This window comes from Stegostoma tigrinum, chromosome 17 (genome assembly GCF_030684315.1).
Source record: "Stegostoma tigrinum isolate sSteTig4 chromosome 17, sSteTig4.hap1, whole genome shotgun sequence".
NCBI classification, from domain to species: Eukaryota; Metazoa; Chordata; class Chondrichthyes; order Orectolobiformes; family Stegostomatidae; genus Stegostoma; species Stegostoma tigrinum.
The window spans coordinates 21,422,319-21,440,304 of record NC_081370.1 but is presented as its reverse complement, the minus strand read 5'-3'; the positions used below and the strand labels follow the sequence as shown (position 1 = coordinate 21,440,304).

Sequence of the window (17,986 nt, the reverse complement as noted above, 5' to 3'; positions counted from 1 at the left end):
TATTATCAATTCAAATAAGTATCCTGAGCTGGAGAAATGAAACAGGAATTATCTTTGTTTAGTAATCCTTTCTGATGCTATATGCACCTCCTCCATTGTCCAATATTGTGCAAAATTTCAACATCTCATTTACATATGGTGTGTGCAGTAATTGGCTGAAAGTTGCAACTTGTAAATGTAATTGTCTGGGAAAGTCTGTGTAAGGCAGAAAACAGCACTAACCCAACTAGCAGCATTCTTGTTGCTGATAGAACTACTATATCTAATCTAGAGGCACAAAGATAAGTCATCAAGCAATCCTCAACATCCACAGGCAGCAACAACACCCAATTGTTACTCCAGAAACTGATTTTTCTACGGACTTTTTTTTAAAAAAATGTGAAGACAGCATGTGGCCAAAACAGGATTCAGAGGATGCTAGCATATTGAAGAATCACCATCTGTTTACCTGTATACAGCTTCTCATGTTGCCTAAACATGATACACCAGGGACAATGATGATAGGTGCAATATCAACAAACTGCAAACAGGCACAAGACAGAACTCAGCCTAGAAAGTAGCTGAACAGATAACTATTTAAGAGTATAGCTGAGGGGCAAAATATTTTGTTGTGAATAAATGATTATGTTCATCTAAAATTTCTCTTACAACTAGTGGGTTAATAGCTGTTTTATAGCAGAGAGAAATTCCAAGCATGGCCAATATTTGCACCTAGTGTCACATGAGAATCAAAACACTTCACACTGCATTTCTCAAAGAATAGCTGGCGTAATCAGTGGAGAGTACAGATGGGCACGGTGGAGAGGCAGTGTGGGGAAGATGGAAAAAAGATTAGAGGGGCTGAATTTAATTGTAAGTACATAAATTACCTTTGATTCAGGAATGGATAGTATAATCACCTGATATTACAACACTAGTCTGGACGAAGTCTCAATTGTTTAGCAATGGAAGGTGGGGAAAAGAATGACAAAAATCACTGGCAACTGGCCTATATGCTGGATTTGTTGCAGATATTTTCACTGCAAAAGCTCCAGTCTCCTGATAAAAGATAACGTAAAACAGTGGTCCTCAGTTATTAGCAAGCTGATGTGCTACCATGAGCAAATATGATCTGGAGTCCCTGGCACCCATCATAACACTCCTTCAACCTTGAACGTCTGTACTTAAAGTGAAAACCTTGGAACCAAAAAAAGGTTTTGGCAAGGGCCTTTCTTTAAAAAAAAGACCAAATGTAATACTTATGAACAGAGCAGCAAAGTGCTCAGCTAAGTATTTCTAAACTAAAACCCTTAGGTGTCGAGCAAACAAATGGGATCAAGCAGTTCAGCTCATAAGCTCCTGAAATTGGAAACTGCTAAAAGTAGGGCATCAGAACAGCTGTAGATGTAGGTCAGAAGCTGCTACGTAAGAGATTCTGAAAAAGAATTGACAAAAAGGAAGAACAACGGTGAATGGGGTACCAAGAGGCTGAACCAATGTGGTTGGCTTGTTTATGGATCTTGGGAAGGATACTAACTAACCTCATCACCACCACCACGCTTTCAGTGGCATTACTCCGTTTCACACCATAATCTTCAAGCTATTAAATTCCCAATATATTTGAAACTATAAAGATCAGCATTTGCTAAGGTTTTGATTCATGTCAATGAATCAGCAGAAAAAAGAAAAGCTCTAAAAAATGTTAGCAAAAAGGTCTGAAAGTAAGTTACATTGCTTAAATCTGTAGAATTTAGCAAATAAAATTGTTGATTCATTCAATCTTAAGTTGTTCTAGAAATGAACTGCTGAAACAACACAGCCAAAAGCCACTTAAGGGGCAGTGAACATGTTGAAGACGAAGTATTCCCTCCCATCTTTTGTTAAAGATCTCTGAATACTTCCTAAATGATAAACAAATATTTTTATACAATGCCTTCCTCCACATTGAGAAATGCTATCTTGGATCTTCCTCCTCCCAAGCTGATATTAAAATACATGTTAGAGAGGTTGTGCCTCTGGAATCCCTCACACCCCCACTAATAACTTCGTGACCCTGGTTGGCCTCAGCATCTCCTTGAGGAAGAAATGGAGGAGATTGGGTATTGGTCGTGTCAAGTCTAATAGATGTGATCCCCCAATCTCACTACTCAAATCTGTCACAATTATGCCACCATTTAGACGACTTCACTGGGGAAAGAAATGATATACTTACTTTAATTGTGCAAAATGGTGGCCTTGGGCCCCAGGATTAAACACTGATGCCTTATGTCATACACCTATGCAAATTAGAAAAAAAAAAGTTAAATTCATAAGTGAAAGGTAAAGGGAAATACCACAAGTTAGAGATAAATGAAAATTCAAAATGAGCACATTTACAATTACAAAATAACCATTTTTATTAGACAAAACATTAATACTAAGTAATTCCTTGCTTTAACTGTACAGCAGCCAAGGCCAGCACAAGAAAAAGAGAGACTCCCCCATTCCTGGCTACCAACATGGTGCATTTTCAACAATTAAAGAACATGACATTTCCATTTCCAGCACTGAAGTGATATTCCTTACACAGGAAAAAAGGGTAGAATCATAGTAACTTAATCTGGACCGTTGAATTACAAGTCCATTAAACAAACACTAGAGACTCAAGTACAAATTTTATTATAGAAGCTGGGGGATATTAAACAAACATTTAATAATTGGATCTTTGAATGACCATTACAGAGACTGGTTTCCACCAGGTTTGCTGCAACAGGGGAGGAAATCTGCTATCCATAGTTTGTGGCCTACACATGACTCCAGATCCACAGCAATGTGGTTAACTACCCCAGCAAGTAACTGCGCTGAATCAAAGCGTGACACAAAAGTCAAACCTGGGCAATGATACCCCCTGCTGACTAATACCCTTCTCCCACAGCTGGTGAATCTCTACTTCTCCAGTTTGAAAATCACTTGGTAGTACCACCAACAGTATCAAGGGGCACAGAATACACTCTGGATGGGCACTTCAATATCCATCACAACGAGAGTGCCCTAGTAAAGTCACTGACTAAACTGGTTGAGTCCCCGAAAAGGAATCAACTTCTGCTGGCCCAGTGACACAGGAAGAAGAGGGAAGACCTATTTGACCTCAGCCACACCAAACTTATTAGATGATATGCACCTGTCCATCTGAGCGTGCATACAACACCAGGTTACAGTCCAATGGGGTTAACTTGAAGACAACCTTTCAGAGCTTCACTCTTCCTTCAGCTGTTAGCGAGAGAGGCAGTATCCGACACAGAATTTATAAAGTAAAGGATCAAAAGGGTCACACCACTGATGAGAATGTATTGAACAAAAACTTAAGGTGTTGTTAAATCTTTAATCTGTTGGGTGGTTTTAAAATCAGTGGATAAACTATGGATGAGGGGTGAACAGTTAAACTGGAGGGGATGGCTTCATAAAACAACCTAGTGAAAAAGGGGAGTCCAGTCGATCAGGGCAAAAAAGGAATGGCTGAGGCAATTACAACCACATTTCAGACAGAAATGTGACCTACCATAGCCTCCTTGAAGACCCTAGCATCCCAGATGCCAGTGTTTAACCAACTTGATTCTCCAATTGTGATAGTGAGGAAACAGTGGAAGGCACTGGATACAGCAAGTCTATAAATCCCTGACAAAAAGTTCATAGTGCAGTGGTAGTGTCACAATCTCTGGACCAGGCAGCCTGAGTTTAAGCCTGACCTATTCCAAAGGTGTATAGTTACATCAAGATGATCTACTTTTATAAATTCACTCCTAACTGTGCCACTAACATCCAAAAGACATTGATGCACTGGGTCACAGAAGAGGTTGAGTGTTCACAGCGAGGAGGATGGTCAGTTACTGGTGTGCCTGTACATTTAAGCGATGACTTTGCACCCTTGGACCCTGGAGTGATACCTTTCCATTGAGCCTCCTCCCAAGATGGTGCGTGACCTTAATAGTGACACACAACTCTTGTTCGTAGACAAGGGTCTTCAGGTCTTCCTCAGGATCTTAACTCTCTTTTCCTGGGACAGGATCAATCTCTGGAATGTGATTGACTCTGGACAGGTCCTTCCCTTGTCAGGGATAGAGGCTTTTATCAGAGATGTCAGGAACAGTGTGGGTTCAAATGGCTGGCAGAAGGAGGAGCTGCAGCCAAGAGGGTGACCAGAGTCAGGGACATGCCGAGTGGTGGCGGTCTGGCCTGGACGTTGCCACAGAAATCAGCAAACAGAGCAGCTGTGGATGTCCAGCTTGCAGCCAATGCCATCCATCACCTGAAAGTGGATGTGCTTAGACCCACCTTCAGGCACCAGTTAGAGGATGCTCAGGCATGGGGTAGAATCCAGTCTAGGCATACCACTGTTCAGGCAGAATTTCACATTGGCCCCAAGGTCCTGAACCTCCCTCAGAAGAGGGAGGTGTGGGGAGAGTATGTGTTTTCATCTCACAAAAAAAAAGGCTGCTGTTGCTCACCATCCAACTGGACTCTTACGTCCACCATCCGTACAGAGACATCTTTGCATGTTTACTTGCTGACGGTGGTAGCGATTCCCAGTGGTGACAGCTCTCTACCTGCAGGACTCCTCCCTCTCTCCCTTGGGGACAGGGGCAGAGTGGAGCGTGCTGCACACTGCGGTCCCATCTAACAGCAGATTGTGGTGGTTCGTAGACTCTCAGCCCAACTGCTTATTTTGCAGTACATGGAGTCCATGGATCGTGTGTTTTATTGGTGGTGGATGTTTACACCTCCTTTTGCAGCTATTTGAAAAAAAAATTTTGCTGTGTTTTTGTTTGCACTTTAGCCCCATGCTCCTGATCTTTGGCAGATTGGAGGACCTCCTTGTTGGTCGGCTCCTGGACCTGGCCTGGCTGGCTACAAACCGGTCTAGGCAGCAGGCTGTGGAGGGGGTGGGTCACATCTGCTGACTGCCTGCTCCTCTTCAATGGTTGTGTTCATGCTAGAGGTGTCACTGGAGAGGAGGCACCTGGTGTCCATCAATGCTCAATGCCTTGAGAGACATAGGCACCACAGGGGGATACAGTGCTTTATTGCCCCCTCTAACTCAGTTTTGTTTTAGTCCCTACCTGCTCTCCCTATCACCCCTTCACTTTTGTTCATTTGCATATAAAATATTTAATCGGCTACCCAGCTATTTAATTGGTGCTGGTTACCGTTTATATAAAAAAAAGGAAGAAAATTTAAAAAAGTGAGATAACAAGGTGTAGAGCTGGATGAACACAGCAGGCCAAGCAGCAGAGGTGCAGGAAGGCTGATGTTTTAGGCCTAGACCCTTCTTCAGAAGTGTTGCTTTGATGGTGGAATGTCACTCAGTGCTATGTGATAGCATTTCTAGGGACAAGAAACCAAAAAAAACAGGGAAAAAAAAATCACTACCATCACACCACAAGAGCAGTGAAACCCAGGTTCAAATCCCTCCTGGTCTACAGGTGTGTAATAACATCAGTGAACACAGGGATTTGAATATATTATAAACTCTTGACCGCTTCAGAGCTGGGATACTCTGTGCCCCAGAACTAAATCCATCTCTATCCAAGTTCTTCCAAAAATCAAAGACTAGCATGACTTCAACATGGTGAAAAGATTCTCAGGTATGTCCTCTCCATAAAAATTAGACAGATCCAGGCACTAATGCCTTAAGAACAGTCTGATCACCAATAAACGATAGGCATTGCCAACTATCAAGCATCACTTTCTCATCTTTAAACTGGTCATTGATATTTAGTTTGAGATCTGCCAGAGTCAGAGTCAACCAACTGCAGAACACATTACAAATTTAATCCAATGTCAGCCCCCACCCCCAAAAAAGGTGATAGAAATTGCACTTGACATCAAGACAGCACAAAATGACCAAACTGCTATCAAAGAAATCAAGCAAAACCACAGTCAATGGGAAGCACATGGAAACATTCCACAGAGAGTTGAGGAGATTTGTAGCTCAGGTTGAGGTTCTGGATGTGAGTTTGCTCGCTGAGCTGGAAGGTTTGTTTTCAGACATTTATCACCATTCTAGGTAACAGTGAGCCTCTGGTGAAGCGCCGGTGTTATGTCCCGCTTTCTATTTATCTGTGTAGGTTTCCTTGGGTTGGTGATGCCATTTCTTGTGTGGGCGATGCCATTTCTTGTTCTTTTTCTCAGAGGATGGTAGATAGGCATTCCGCAGATTGGAGTACCCGGAGCACAAAAATAATGGTTGTGGTTGCTGGTTACAGGTTACAAATAATGTCAGGCTCAGGATATCACGACAGGTGGTCCTCAGGGAAACGGTTAGACAAACAGTTGCTTCAGTGACCTTACCTCCATTGTAAGGTCAGACGATGGATGCTTCAGAGTAACATTTAGTACCTCTGGCAACTCCTCATGTACTAAAGCAAATGAGTGCTTGTATTCGCAGGACATGGACTCCTAAGTGGCAATCAAGTGTGCCAAACTACTTGCCGGGCAATAACCAATTCAAAAAGAATATAATCTTGCCATCTTCTTTTTGATGTTCTACAGTACCATCACCAATCCTCCAACATCATAGATGTTGCCACAGATTAGGTATCAAACTGGAATAGCTGTTTAAATACTGTGGTCCAAAGGGCAGGTCAGATGCTAGAAATTCCGTGGTGATTGACTCAGCTTTCAGATCCTCAAAACCTGTCCATCTACAAATCAGGCATGTAATGTATTTTCCTGGGTTATTACAGCTCCAACAAAACTTAACAAGCTTGACACCATCCAGGATAAAGTGGTCCCCTTGGTTGGCACCCAATCTCATGCTCAACATTTATTCCCTCCACAACTACCGTACAAATGGTACACTGGTGCCAGTGTACGACGCAATGCATCAACTCCTTTGGCAGTTTGTCAATTTTTAACCACCTGGAAAGGTAGAATAGCGCTTACTTGGGTACAGAAGCACCTGCAAACCTCCCTTCCCGTGAGCCACAGACCACGCTAACAAAATTCTCTAAGCTGCCTGGCTACATGACCATTGCGAAGCTTCATTTGTGCTGTTCAGTACATCAATGCAGAGCTTGCACTTGAAGTGTTGCCAGTTTTGCTTTGTGGGAACTCAGGAGGCCTGGGCAGTAGCCAAAAACAAAACAAAAAACCTGAGGGAATGGTGATCCTGAACTGAATCTACATCACTGTTCCTCCTTGATTAGGAGCTCCCTTCCCAACAACACTAAGGCTATATCTATACCACAGGCCTGGAGCAGTTGTAAATGGCTTCTCACCAACACTTTCTCATGTCCAATTAACAATTGGCACTAAAAGCTCTTTAATATATCCTGTGATCATAAAATGCACTATATAAATACATCTTTGTCCTTTCAGTCCTTAAACATCACTTCCAAATGGAAGTTGTAAATTGCTTATTTTTCTGCTATAGAGACTTGACCTCGTCAATGATTGTTTCAGTTTCAGCACAATCCCTTTTGTTGCAGGCCATTACTTCTGGTCAGAAGAGTGGACTTTAATCACATATGCTTGACCAGCTTGTAAAGACAAGGAAACAAAGTAGTGTCAAGGCACTGTACTTCCTTAATATAGTATTAAACCTGCTTGGAGTTAAGTTTTGATGCATGGAGAAAAATGCAAGCATGGTACAGACACAGGGTTTGGGTGGGGTGCACATTGGTGGTTATGATGCAGGATGTGTATGCTGCTAAACGTAGGACTGAGACAGAGTGACAAATATTTCCATATGAATATATATGAATGTTGTGTAATATACAATTTTTTATTCAAGCTTGTTTATGAAACGTGACCATCAGTAGCTAGGCCAGCAATTAATTGTGCATCTCCTGTTGCCCTGAAGAAGGTGCTGTCTTGCCTTCTGAATAATTGCATTCCTTGGAGTGTGGAGACACTGTTAGAAAGGGAATTTCAGGATTGTGACTGAGTGACAATAAAAGAAAGTGTGATCATTCGCAGTCAGGACGGTCTGGGTTTTTTTTTTTGGGCGGGGGGGGTGCGCGTGGTGGTGGTGGTGTAGTTGTGTGTGAAAACATAATCGTGGGTGAACCCATACATGTCTGCTGTCCTTCCTATGGCTGGTAGGGGTCTTTTGAAATCGCAGGATATTCTGAAGTGCTTTACAACGAAATGAAGCATTTTTGAACTGTATTTGCTATTGTAGTTATGAAGGAAGTGTGGCCAAATGACTTGGAAAAAGTTCTGTTTTTTTGCTATTGTGAAAATATACATACTAACATCTGACGTTTCTGTTTGAAAGGACGGCTAAGGTTTCAGTTTAACCTCTCATTTTCAATGTCATTCAGTTCCTGCCACAGCTTTTCGTACTGAATGAGAGTGTGAACCCGGATTACATTCTCAATCCTGGAGTGGGACATGAAACCACAACCTTTGATAGTAATAGAATGGTGACCAACAGCTGACAACACCTCAACACCAAACCACACAAATAACTTGTGCAATAATGATTTAAAAAAGGTCACTGAACACAAAAAATAATCACCCTACTTCATGGGTGAAAGCCTGACCTCTAGGTCAAAGTCAAAGTCAATGCAATCTGTACAGAATGAGACACAGATACAAAAAAAGTGGATGAAATCATGTCGTGTATTACATGATGTTTTGCCTTGGTCATATTCTAGACTAATCTTAACTCAAGTTTTAGTTTTTAAAAAGGTAAAGTGAGTATTTGGCCCAACCGTAAAGACAGACACCAAAATGGCATCCTTAAATCATGAATTGCCTGTTTGTGGGCAGTTGCTGTCACCATGTTACATGTGTAATAACATCACCATCTGACACAGCCAAGGCAAGCGAGCCTGGATCTCCACACATCTACTGGAACCAGAGACCATGAGTTGCGGGTACGAATAGTTGCAGAGGCTAGTAAAGTAGCAGCCAATGCCCAGTACAGAGAGTAGCTCTTTATGGTAGGCAAGAGGGGTAGTGGGTATGGGTTGGAGTTGGACTTGATGGTGGGGGTGTTGCACTGACCGCAGTGAGGACATTCCCTGATTAGATGTTCAGCAGCTATCCCTTCATTGAATGTACGAGGGTTGACTCAATGGACTACAACTCCACTTGGAATGCAGTGGGTGTCCACCACCTGACAACACAGTGTAGCATTGTCAGGTACAGTCTCTGCACGTGAACATTTCTCGCACCATCTAAAAAGGTGGCACTCCTTTGACAGCCTTTTCTTTTGAAAAGAAAGCTGGAAAATTTTTTTGAAAAAAGCTCCTAACAAACTCTTCCAATTTTTGGAGGAATTTCTAATACTACAGAAGTGTTGCTAAAACACCATAATGGTTTACTTCTTTGACAGCCCCATCCCATCTCACCTCATTTTTCTTCCACAGCCAATCGCTGATTTTTGTTGTTTTAGTTCCATACGTATATATGTTCAGTAGGATCTCACTTAAAAGTACAACTTGTCAGACAAGCTTAAAATGGAGTGGAGTGTACCACTAGGTTCTTTAGCACTAATGGCAAATACAAAGCAAGCCTATCCTATCAAAATTTTCAGATTGGAAACAAAATACTCAACAGAAGCAGAAAGTTCAATTTTGCCCTTCCTATGTTGAAGGTGCTTTTCATTATTTCAGTATTACATCAGCTAAGATTAGCAAAATTTGTATAAAAACAAAAAGGAAAAAGATGTACGCACCCAAGACCGAAACAGTTTTTTTCAACATATTGCCCAGTTCAATACCGGAAAGTGAATTTAGCCTTTTGACAAACACTCCTGGGTGTTTCACAGTTCAAATAGACCTTTGCTGGATCACTCAAAATGTCTGAGAAGTAATCTCTCAAACCAACTGCAACTTTTCCTGCAAGAATGATCAAATATTGTCAAGCAGTTCTGATACAATAAAACCCAGCTGATGATCAAAAATCATCCACTTTGCAAAGGCCTTGCCTTAAGTGAATAAAAATGCAAATACCTTTTATAAAGTCAATACGTAACAAGTGCAAAACTCGGACAGTTACTTCACTATCTCAATAAAGGGCACTTAATTCAGTTGCTTTCCATGTAAAATGTCCTCAATGTACAGAATTTTGTCATTCACTAAAGGTCAACATAAATTACAAACAAACATTCGCTCTTTGAATACACAATTCTTACCCACTTTGGCAAAAATAAGCACCTGATTCTACTTACTAGAATATTGTTATTGTAAGTCACTAGGATCCATGGAATTGTAACAGAACATTTAGTTGAAGAGCATATATCGTCTCATGGACTGGCACATTCCTACCATAGGCAGTCAAGCTCTCACTCTAGGAAAAACTCATTTAGAAAGGACGATACCCCTCAGAGCAAACAGAAGAACACAGCATTTGCTTGACGTCATTAAAAGGGGGTGGTGTCGATGTTTTTCATTGCTGTTCTTTACTTTATGGCTGGTGTATAAAACGCAAATGGTCCTCTTTTATAAGCAAATGAAATTGCCACTCCCCAGAAAGTTTTAACTCTTTGGGTCTCATTAGGATGCAATGCAGCTTTTTAAGACCAGAAGGCTGCCATTGAGCCCTTCAAACCTGCTCTGCCATGCAATAAACTGTAGCTAATATGTTTGTGCTCCTAATTCCATATTGCTATCAATCCACAATAACCCTTGATTCCATCACCAAACAAAGAAACTTATCTACTAATAAAGAGGCACAATACTGCAGACGCTGAATATCTGAAACAAACAGCAGAGGCAACTCTGGTTTGGCTGCATTGGGGGAAGAGGGAGAGAGAGAGTGCGAGCGCGAGAATGTTTTGAAATCAGATTCACCTCTTCAGAGCCTACCTGCCTCTAGATTTACTTAAGGGAATGATCATGGCTCCATCACCTGAGATAGAGAGCTGCAAAGTCCCCTCAAAAGGCAACCTCGAAATGTTAAAACGACATGCCCTAGAGTAAACATCCTTTCCAGGTCCACCTTGGCAGAGCCACTCAGGATGTTAGTAACCACAAATCAAATCGTTTGCTCCTCTGAACCCCAGTGAAAGCTGAGCGTATCTAATCTTTCTGCATTGATACCTGGAATGAGCAGGTGGTCCAATCTAATACCCCTCAGCTTCCTCTAATGTGTTCACATCTTTCTTCAAATAAAGGATGCCAAAACCACATACAGACGTGCTATTGAGGAATCTGAGGTGATAGATAGCAGAAGTAAAGCAGAACTTAAGATATACAAGGGAAATAAGAAAAAAAACAATTTTTTTGATTAACCTTAAAACTTCTACAAGAAATAACTCAAGTTCCTCATGTGAATTACTTAAAAGTACAAGGATGTCACTTAAGGCATATAAGGAAGCATGTTGACCATTGGAAGATTCTAAAAATGATTGGACAATTTAATTGATTTTACTAATGTCCTTTAAGGAAGGAAAAGCTGCCATCCTTACCTGGTCCGACCTACATGTGAGTCTGTACCCACAGCAGTGCGTCTGACTCAACTGCAATAGGGATGTGCGATAAATATTTGCCTAGCAAGTGATGCCCACATCCCACAGATTTTTTTAAAATTGGTTAATTTTTTTAAATGGAGATAGTCTTACAGCATTGGATTGTTATATTATTTGTAAACTTAATACAGCTCCACAGTCAGGTGCAGAGTAACAATATTGGCATGAGTATGCAGCATTTAGTCAGAGCTGAGAAAAGCCAGCATTTTATTCCTAAAAGTATGATTATTTCAAACTACAGGGAGCCAAAGAAGTTATAACCCAGCGGTAAAGGCATCCGTCAGCCAAACCGAAGCATTATCAAATAAATACAGAATTAGACTGAGAAAAATCAACTCAAAATTAAATGAGAGAAAGATAGCCCAAGTGAATTGTACAAAATCACAATGGCTACAGCCACACAAAAAGGAAACTGAACACTAACCCACACTTTTGTTTAAGCTTCTCAAACATCTTTGCAACACTATCAGCCTCCCAAAGCATCCTAAGCAGGAGCCAACAGGCACAGGTGAAGAGGAAAAATCAACTACATTTTTTATGGGCAGATAACAGACTTTGTTGCATAGCTGCGAGATGAGTGAGAACAATGACCACAACACTAAAGGAAAAAAAAGGTTAAAAAAAAAATCACCAGCTAAATTCAAACCATTGAATCTGATTGAAATTTCAAAGTCCAGAGGCAACAGTTGGTGAAGCCCATTGACAATTTCTCAACAGGATTAAAAATACCAGGTCAATTTAAATTCAGGAAACAAAAAGACACTGGTAAGTCTGAAGAGGGGTCTGGGCCTGAAACATCAGCCTTCCTGCTCCTCTGATGCTGCTTGGCCTGTGTTCATCAAGCTCTATACCTTGTTATCTCAGACTGGTAAGTTGGTTCATTTTGGGCTCTGCACATCCTGAAGTACAGACGTCATAATATCACAATTGTAGACCCTGCCACAGTACATGAAGCACAGGTATAAGGATGAATATGATGACTACCAAAAGGCCTAGCCTTCTGTGAAATCAATGCAAAGGCAGCAGACTTGGTGCACTGAAACCATAAAATGAATACACACCAGGCAAAGAGAAACATGTGTAAAGAACTGTAGGTGGCCATGAGTTCCAACAGAAGGAAATATCCATGTGGGAATCAAATCCCAGAGCTCATGGGAAGGTTAAAATTGGGGAAAGGAAAAAAGATGTGCAGAATAATTGAAGATGATGGTAAAGCTAGCAAAGGTGGAGCAACAAGGCAAATTAAATAGAAATAAAAGAACCATCAAAACGTCAATACTGTGGAACATGACAGTAAGTTTAAGGACACAGTAATCACAGGGACTATACAGGAAATATTTGCATGCAACAGTTCCCAGATTTAAAAAAAAAATCACATAACCACAGCTAGAAATAAATCCACTGCCATAGATCTGAAAGTTAGAACTTGATGCCTGAGCAGAGCAACATTATCTCAGATTATACCTTTCGAGAAAGCAGTTACACAAAGTCGCTGTGAAACCAAAACATGTTACTATCAGCGTACAAGAGAAAAGAGAATGTTGAGAATTTAGATCAGTTCAAATCAAAATCAGAGACACACACAAAGGAAGAGATGTTAATTGTATCAAGGACATTGAAGCAGAAGGACTTACTTTCACTAGACTGATCCATTAAAAAAAAGTGATGTAGCTGATCTCAGTTAACTGGAGAGGTAGTGAAGGCGACATCTAAGAGCCCTCTTGTGGTAGTGATAGAGACCCTGCCTTGGAACAGGGAGACCTGGGCTCAAGGCCCACCTGCTCCAAAAGGTGTGCAATAAACAGATTAAGATATTTGCCAGCTGGTGTAGTACAATTAAAAAGCACCCTCCAATCAGAAGCAAGAAGCTAACTGCCAGAGCCAAGTGGCCTACAAATTGGATAAAATCAAAAGATTGGGAAAAGATGAAATGCAAATCTGAATGTACAGCTTGCAGTCAGTTATTGAAGCTCAAGACATCTATTGAAAGGAGTGTTTGATGGAAAACAAAGAGGAAAAAGTTAATTCAGAAAGTTGAGGCAGCTAAGAAAGGAAGATTTCCAGAAATTGAGAGATTGCTGCAGTACTCCAGTGAAGCTCTGTGCAAGTTGGAAGAACAACATTTTTTTTTGCTTGAGGACTCCACAGCCTTTGGGACTCAAAATCCTGTTCAATAATTTTAGGGCCCGAGAACCTTCTTCCGCATCCTCACTACATCCCTTACACACCAGGCCTTGTCATCACACGTGCTGCTACCACACCATCCCATTGTGGGCTACAAACAGGCCTCATTAACAACTATTGATTCTCCTAGGCTGCCCTTTACTCATTCCTTTGCCTGTCTAACGATTGTTCTCTCTGGGCTTTATCACCACCTAACCTTATTTTCAGCATATTTACCAACCTTTAGTCAGCTCGGCAGGATCAGTGGACCCAGGAGTGTTAACTCTGCTTTCTCTCCACTGATGCCACCAGACCTGCTGAGTTTATCCAGTAATTTCTGCTTTTGTTTCGGATTTCCAACATCCACTCAGTTTTGTTTTAAAGATCGTAGTTGCATTTGAAAGATGGTGCTGTCATGAGCTCCAGCACAAGCCAAATTTCATTTTATATTGTAATTCTGTAAAAAGCATCCTTACCACAATTTTACAACACAGTGTCTGAGCCTCAGCTAGCATATCACCAATCACAGATTGGTGAGAATGATACGCTGGGCTGGTATAGCAACCAAATTTCAGACAGGCAATGTATTCAGGAACTAAAATGCAGAGCTGCTCTGGTGTATTTCAAATTTAAGTGAGAATCCTATAGGAAGGTTGGATGATAGACTGAAAGCCAGAAAAAAAGTTATTCCTCTGTTTTCCTTCAAGAATGATCTACTGGGATTTTAAACCTCTGGGCATTCCAAACATTGTCATTCATGTATCAGAACAAGATCAGAGAGTACAGCTCTTTTGTGCCTGGGAGGCGATGGTTTTAAATTGCTAGACTGTTAATCCAGAGACCCAGATAATGTTTTGGGGATCAGGTTTTTGAATCCTTCAGATGGTGGGATTTGAATTCAATAAATATCTGGAAGAAAGAATCTAATGACGACCACGAATCCATTGTCGATTGTTGGAAAAACACATCTGGTTCACTAATGTCTTTTAGGGAAAGAGACTGCCATCCTTACCTGGCCTATATGTGACTGCAGACCCACAGTAATGTGGTTGACTATGAACCACCCTCTGGGCAATTAGGCATGAGCAATGAATGCTGCCTATAGCCAGTAACACCCTCATCCCACAAATGAATAAAGAAAACAAAAAGGTGAATAAAGGAAGGTTCCATACCGTTGACTTTAGGAATGACTCAGTTTATGGGCAGTGATAACATATCTTATAAGAACAAGCAAAGTACAGGATAAAAGATCCTACCACTACAGAATAGGTCTGATTCAATAGCATTTCAATGCTTATTGCCACAACATGATAAGCACATTGAGCACGAGAGGGGGAGAAGGGATGGGGTGGCAAAACCACTTGCTCATTTATTGATCCAAACAAAGTCCATCTGTTCATGCCTCATTTCTCACATTCTGACCACTTCTAAAAAATGCCAGAGTTTTGTTGTAAGTGCCAATGTACAATGGCTGCATTAAAACAGGAATGTGAATTCTGAATGTGCGGAAAACATAATGGAAGCCCCATTTTAAAGTTGAACTAATGAGTGTGATGAGTTATTACACAATTCAGAATTGGAGCATTCATCGCCAGATTGTGTTGGGTTAGCTTTAGTTGGAGATCTGCCATAAAAATGTAATCAACCACATTAAGGTTAGAAAAGGGAATCAGTCTTGATCAATATCCAAAGAATTCTGCTATAAGCAGGTCAAATGCTCAGGTAAGGGCAAAAATGAGCCTCTTTGATGCAATGCTTTGCAACTCATGCTAAACAATAACCATTGCCCTTCCAAATTTAAAACGCAACATTTACTGACCAGATAAAGACCACTGATTCTGTATACCCATACTCCAGCAAGGAGTACAGAAAAAATGCAAACGAAAGACAGAGTCACAGACTGTCACACAAGGAAACATGTTGGTAAGAATGATAGGTAATAGGCAGAGTACAAAATCTGTTTTGCGATAACTACATTACAAAGCAGTTCATCCCAATTGTTACTTAAGACTGGGTGGGTGCCTTGTTCTTTGCAACTTTAAGGCTTAATGTTCATCTTCTGACCAACAGACTGAACAGCACCATTTGGAAACTGCAATGAAATAATAAAACCATAAAATATGCAAAACAGATCTAGCCCTATGATAAAAGCCTTAAAATGTTCAACTCCATCTTCTCTTAGCCCTGTTGTTCCTGGGAGAGAGTCCTGCCATCTCTAAACATGTCAGTTTATGGCAAAAGTGAGGGGTTGCATTTCAGTACTAGTTCATTTTTTAAAAAAAGGTTTTAAAATTATGAACAAACTTAAACATGCATAGAGTATGTTAAAAAATTCCTTTATATTGTGGTTTCTTGAGGCAGGATGATTAACAGGTCATTTTATAGTAAGGGATAAAATTTTTTGAACTCTTCCTATCTTGAAAGGGTAACAGATTTCTGAATTCTCTTCCCCATATACATTTCTGCTGAGTGAAACCTTCAGCAAAGCATTCATTATACGTAACCACGTATGACATAAAAAGAGCTCGACTCAAAGTTGCATTGACCAGTTCGCTCATATTGCAAGTTTATGAAATTAGTTTGTCAAAAGTCTTTTTGGCAAAAACAGAAATCTTTCAGGAAAGCTTGGCCTTCTGAATATCTTGCTTTACTTAAAAGTGCAACAAATTATGGATAAACTGCACATCTATTGTTGGCTGCATTCTACAAATGCAAAAATGCCTTCCAATTTGAAAGCATCACCACAGATAATAGGTAGAATGCTAGTTTTGTTGCATCTTAAAAGGAGATAAAGATGATGGATTAAAAGGAGTTGTGGATTGCTTTGCTGTCCAGGATGTTGGAATAATCAGTTTTAGAAGCAAAGAATCAGATCTGACGGATGGAGCCATTAACCATATCCACCACAGTACTTGAAATCTGCTCAACCACTCTCACTTCACCTTTAATCCTTGTCCCCACTAAACTCTCACAGCAGAGAGATTTTCTCTATTCCTTATCTTCACTCCTGCACATTCAAAGGGTGTACACTTGATTGCATGTGGCAGACAACTCCAACTATCTGCGGCCATCTAGTTAAATTCATCTCGGCCCGGTTTCAGAGCTTTGTTTGGTGGGCTTACTTAGTCCCTGCTAAAATATTCCAAGAGCCGAGTTGGAGTTGGCAGGGTAGACACAAGAAGGGGAAGAAATTACAGTACAACTCAAGAATGAACATTTCCTCATTATTTGTTTGATGGCCCTGACTGGGTTTTTGATTTCTCAACCCAGTAGCTTGTCAATGGTTTTGTAAACTGACTTGAATTTGCTCCAGCTATATTTCTAGTGCTTCTACTAGGGACAGTATCCAGCCCTGAACAGGACAGAGGCTACAGGTCAGTGAGATGGCAACTTAAGCAAATGCATGACACATCTGCCACTGGGCACCGATCTCAGATTTACAAAGTCCCACACAAGCCAGAAAAACAGGCATCTATTACTACCTCGAGCAAGATCCCACAAAGAATAAAATACTGTGCCTCTTTATTAAGAGGCAAAGCTTACAACATCTGGGACTATTAGAAATTGTCCTCCCAATGAGTTTCCACATTCACTCTTCCCCTCACCCCAAACGACATCATGGGCCCACAATTACTTTCTTCATTAATTCTCCTCTGGCCAAAAATTTTATGATTCTCTTAAATTAACTCAAATGGCCAATTCACTATGTAATCTTAAATAGTTTCACTACCTGCATGATGATTCTGTTAGTTACTTCCTTATTACATAGCGATAAACTTGAAAGGAATCCTTTTCATTTGAGACTCTAATATCATTAGCCCTATCTTTACCTCACTCCAGCGCCTCCACCAAAACCCTTCATAAGTTCAGGATCTCTGGAATAAACTGTTGCAAATCTTTGTCATCTAACCTGCTCATCTTTGGAGAGTGGCAGGAAATTAGAGCACCAAGAGGAAGAGGAAATCCATGCAGACATGAGAAGAATATGCAAATAGTGGTAAAGATTGTGGATTTCAAAGTTGCTGTCAATGTTATTGCCTTTAGAATCTAGAAGTAGTTCAGCTTTTGATTTGCTCTTTAATCAATAAATCCCAAGAAATCTATAGAAAGGCCCAACAGTTTACACCTCCTTTCAGTTTCTAAAGGCCAACATAATAACTATTGCTGTTTAATGGGCATTAAATCAATCCAAACTCCAGCAATCCTGGTCATGAGTTACTCAGTAACATCACCAGTGATGTTAAGATGATTTAATCTGGAGGTGACTAAAATATAATTTTTATTTTAAAATGATACTTTGACATTTTATGCAGGTATTTTAATTTACCTAGAATTTGCTTATAAAACATGACTTATTATATAGGCAGGTACACCAGTATAAAATGA

The 17,986-nt window shown here is 40.6% G+C and overlaps 1 protein-coding gene across 5 annotated transcripts in view; it reads right to left on the bottom strand.

Annotated features, from left to right (window-relative positions):
- Positions 1–17,986, bottom strand: part of eps8l2 (EPS8 like 2) — a 162,475-nt gene that overhangs the window by 84,251 nt on the left and 60,238 nt on the right. For 4 of the 5 annotated variants that reach the window (XM_059652016.1, XM_048545674.2, XM_048545677.2 and 1 more), the window contains exon 2: positions 2,192–2,255. The gene's annotated coding sequence lies outside the window, so the exon portion shown is untranslated. Of the gene's footprint in view, positions 1–2,191; positions 2,256–10,138; positions 10,278–17,986 lie in introns of those variants that run through there. The other variant, XM_048545675.2, reaches the window with a different exon arrangement.